The sequence below is a fragment of the Halyomorpha halys genome, unplaced genomic scaffold (assembly GCF_000696795.3).
Source record: "Halyomorpha halys isolate HHAL.00 unplaced genomic scaffold, Hhal_1.1 Scaffold172.1, whole genome shotgun sequence".
Lineage (NCBI taxonomy): Eukaryota > Metazoa > Arthropoda > Insecta > Hemiptera > Pentatomidae > Halyomorpha > Halyomorpha halys.
In genome coordinates this window covers 1,003,187-1,007,965 of record NW_027113242.1, presented here as the reverse complement: position 1 = coordinate 1,007,965, position 4,779 = coordinate 1,003,187, and the positions used below count along the sequence as shown (strand labels likewise).

Here is a 4,779-nt window from a genome sequence, read left to right as displayed (position 1 = left end):
CTTTGTGAATGAGTTTATTTGTAACGTAATAAGGAGCATCAAGGATTTTACGTAGGAGATTGGTTTGTAAAGATTAGATGCGGGAGGAATTTGATGGTTTGGTGAAGCCCCAGAGCTCAATTCCATATCTCCAAACTGGTCTGATTATCGCAGTGTGTACTAATTTTTTGTAGTGAATGGGAAGTTTAGAGCGTTTGTCAATTAAGTGTTGTAGCAATCGGAATCTACGAGCAGTTTCTTGTCGTTTCAGTCTTGTGTGCGGATTCCAAGTAAGTCTCTTGTCAAGATGGAGTCCTAAGTATCGAATCTGTTCAACAGGCGTTAGTGGAGTATTTATTTAAGAAGGATACTGTAAAATAGGAGGGTAGAGGTTTACGACGGAGAGTAAAGGTGATCTGATGGGATTTGTCAGGATTTTTTTTTGATTCTCTAGTTTTGACACCATTCTTCACTAGATGTTATGTGTGTCTGTAGTGTTTGTGATGCATTAGTTGGGTTGTTGTTTACAGACAGTATACATGTGTCAGCGTATGTTGTTAGGACTGTGTTAGGGTGGGTTGGAATGTCGGCTGTATAAAGAATGGGACCTAAGATACTACCATGAAAAACACCGGCGGGCTGAGAAAAGAGAGATGAATAGGCTAGGTTATGATTTACTATCAGTGAGATAGGAGTGGATTATAAAGAAATATGTAGGGAGCAGGAATTGACAAGTTTATAGAGCAGACCTGGATGCCAGACTCAATCAAAAGCATATCATATTTAAAATTCAATTTATAAAACATATTCTTGTTTCATAATTCTATATTCAAAAAATGATTTGTGGTTTCCTTTAGCTCTATCAGATCAATAAAATATAACTGTCCAGAGATAAATTTAATTATAAACAACAATACATATAATCTGCTAGCATTATAGTAACTATATTAGTTTTTGTCGGTTGGCCCTATCTCTTGGTCTTAGGTCGCCAGAACCATTCTTCTTCACACCTGCGTATCTTGGCTTATTGCTTTCCAGTTTTCTGCATGCACCTTTGTTCATTCTGTCTATCTGGTTTTGGCCTTCCATATGGTCTCTTGGCTTTTATTTTAGCAGTCATTGTTGTGTAGAGGTGTCCTGATAGTTTACCTTCATGACATGAGATATTGAGTGACCAGTCTCCTCAAGCTGTTAGTTCATCTCCTTCATGTATTAAGGCACTGATCCCTGATCGTCCCTGTAATTTGCAGTAACAATATAATATAGTTTTTTTAACGCATATTATTGTTATAAAGATTGACCACAATAAATACATACAAACCCAATTCTTTTAAAATTTTTTGAGGTTTATTACTTCCATCATTTGCAATAAATTATTATTTATTTATTCATTAACAATTGTACAACGTTTCGGGACCACTGTCCCATATTCATGCACTATAAAAACCTCATGATTTCATATGCGAAATCATGTCCTCTATATGTGCATCTTCACTTCTCTGTACAAACCCAATTAATAGAGATCTTGAATTAATGTCTGAGAAAAAGCAGATCAGAGGAAAAATATACCATTAATAATAATCACAACAAATACCATAATACCAAGTCATTAACCTGAACCAGTTTGTTTTTCTCCAAGGAGATCGAATCACGCAACAAATATTCCTCAAGGTCTAGGTTTTTATGTTTGTATTCGTTTTCTATAAAGAAAGATAAAATAAATAAAAGAAAAAATATTCGTTTTTTACGAAGAAAAGTAAATGATGTGAAAATTATTATTATTTAGCGAATAAGGATTGATTTTTTTTTATTGTTTAATAGTCATGACTAATCAATGACGGATAAAAGTAATGAATCGAAATGCACCCATGTGACTTTCACTCTCCGCTGCAGCTTCTGTCCACCTGTTTTTTTTTTTATATTCCTCTACCCAGATCCAACACAGTGTGATATCTTGGGTTCATAATAGACCAAAGACGTACCAGGAACCAACATACTAGACTTAAAAGACAAGAACTCAACAGAAGATTTAGCCAGATATACCGACTACTCAGCCGGGCTTATCATATTTCAATAGACTACTAATTTCTAATTTATAGGACTATCCCCAGTCCTATCTGAACCTACGGACTTGATCTTTGAGGAAATGAAATGAAATGAAATGAAAAAATAACTTTATTCTGGGACATATGTCCCCTAAGAATAATTACATGGTTCATATAGTGAGATTTTTATCTGGCGAGCGTTTACAAATTTTCAGATAGTAGAATGAAATTACATTGGTATATTGGCTTTACTACTGTTTTTAATGTTAATCAATAACTGCCTATTTATTTGATTACAAAGATGTGGAGGTTTAGTTATTCAATAAATGAAGGAATAGGTGTTGTTTAAAGGAGAGAATGGATGAGGAATGGCGAATGGAGATGGGAAGAGAATTCCAGAGGGAGGTTGAACGTATGACGAAGGATTTTCTAAAGAAGGAGGTTCTATAGGAGGGCATATATAAATCATTCGGATGGGATCTGGTGTATAATGAGTGGATGGATGAACGAGGAGTGAGGAGATCTATGATATAGGTAGGTTTTTTGATGTTAAGAACTTGGAATAGAAAAACACCAAGGAGGTATTGCCTTCGGGAGGTTGGGTAGAGCCACTTAAACTCGGAATACCAGCGGGAGACTTGAGAGTGCCTAGGGAACCCAAAGATAAATCTTACAAAACAATTCATGAGTCTTTTCAGTCTCAACTCTTGTCCTGCAGATAGCCCTCCGTACACCAAGGATCCGTAGTCGAAGTGGGGGAAGACGAGAGAGTGGGGAACACCTTAACCATCGAACACCATCAATCCTTTCAATTCAAAAACCTTAGAGCCATAGTCAATGCACCCTATTACGTTTCCAAAAGAACACTACACCATGACCTTCATATCCCTTTTGTCCTTGCTCTCGTACCAACCAAAATCTCAAAATTCCATTTAAACCTTTCTAATCAACCAAATCCTTTAGTTCAATTAATATCCTGTTCCATCTATCCCTGCAATCCACCTCGAAGATTGAAAAGGTATTGGCTAAGAGACTTATTGTAATATAAACTAGACAATTAGAGTTTTGGCAATGGCCAGATGCTCCGCTCATGTAGAGTGTATCCAGATTTAATGTAATTAGTTTCTACTGGATTCTTTCAACCACAATTTCCAACTTTCATCAAGCCTAATACCTTAGCACAATCCTTATTCAGTCCCAACCATCCCTATACTCCTCCCCGAAGTTTAAAAAGGCATTGCTCTAAGATGTAAGCCACTCAGCTATGTGGCATTAGCGCTCTCACTCAGTCTTCACTTTCTTCAGGCTTTCAATAACAACAACGCGGCTGAGATCCCTTGGAGCCCTGCTTTGCCTTCTACAAGACCGCAGCACGATTGGTTTCCAAATTTTAATGTAAATAATGTATAAAGATGCGAATTTGTAATTATTTTATTTTCTCTTTAATTTGTTTGTCTCAAGCTTGTCAGTTTTAGTTTATAATATACTTTTTATATCGATAAATATAATTAAATGGAACTGCCTAATTTATTGTATTTTTTAATGCCAATAATAATTGAAGAAGCGGTGTTGTCCAGTGACCAGGCGCTAGGGCAATAACTCCAAGCACTCGGGTTCGAATCCACTGTAGCAGATAAATATTTTTAATGTTTTTGTAGCCGTGTGTATGCCCTGTGAGTTTGGAAGCCCACCTTGGTCCACCCTGCCTTAACAAAGTGGGTATCGCTTCTTTGGAAAAAAAATCTAGCGTTAGAGCATAAGCAAAAAAAAAATTTACTTTAATCAGACCAACAGTTGTGCGAGGTGATTTCGTTAGAATCACGCTCGACCGCCGGATTTTTCCCAATTTAAGGGTAGACCTCAGAAGGGCTACAGAACCCACAGGATTGACTCACGGCTACAGTGTAACAGAAAACAACTTTCTGTCCAGCCAGATTCCAACTCAAGTCCTTGGATATAGTAGCATCGTGTCCTACCACGGTGCAACAGCTCTCCCATTATTATCATTTATTTTATTATTATTTTTTTTTTAGAACAACATTTATACAAGAAGGTGATTTTTTTTTTTGCTTATGCTCAAACGCTAGATTTTTTTCCAAATAAGCGATAACCACTTTGTTATGGCAGAGTGGACCAAGGAGGGGCTTCCAAACTCACAGGGCATACACACTGCTAAAAAACATTAAAAATATTTATCTGCTACAGCTGGATTTGAACTCGAGTTCTTGGAGTTAGTAGCATAGCGCCTGGTCATTGATTTACACCTTTTCTACAATTATTATTTGCATTATAAAATGCAATTAATTAGGCAGTTCTATTTTATTGTATTTATCGATATAAAAAGTATATTATAAAATAAAACTGACAAGATTGAGACAAACATATTGTAGCAGTCAGCGAGCCAGCACGTAGTACCGCTATATCCCACCAGGGGCCAGCACTACAAGCGCCTAAGAAGCTGTACAATTGTATATAAGTTATGATTATAAAAATACGATCTGTTGTATAAAAATGTATATATGTTAATACGAATATGTGAAAATGTAATTATAAAATAAAAAGAGATCGAGCAATAAGATTCTACGGAACTATCTCAAGTAGAGCTAAAAGAGTGAACTCTCAGTGATAACGATCACATGAGGCCTTTAATTGTCGAGCCTTCTCCGGCTCTAGCGAGACAAGCTGCAGATCTACAAGGCCGTCATACGTCCGACCCTTCTCCATGGCGCACCACTCATGCGGCACCTCTTCCGGA

The 4,779-nt window shown here is 36.8% G+C and overlaps 1 protein-coding gene and 1 long non-coding RNA gene across 3 annotated transcripts in view; one reads left to right on the top strand and one right to left on the bottom strand.

The window, feature by feature from the left end:
• Positions 1–4,779, bottom strand: part of LOC136796614 (uncharacterized) — a 557,216-nt gene that overhangs the window by 220,403 nt on the left and 332,034 nt on the right. The gene's annotated exons all lie outside the window — the stretch shown is intronic.
• LOC106679018 (modular serine protease) overlaps positions 1–4,779 on the top strand; it is a 25,361-nt gene that overhangs the window by 11,491 nt on the left and 9,091 nt on the right. The gene's annotated exons all lie outside the window — the stretch shown is intronic.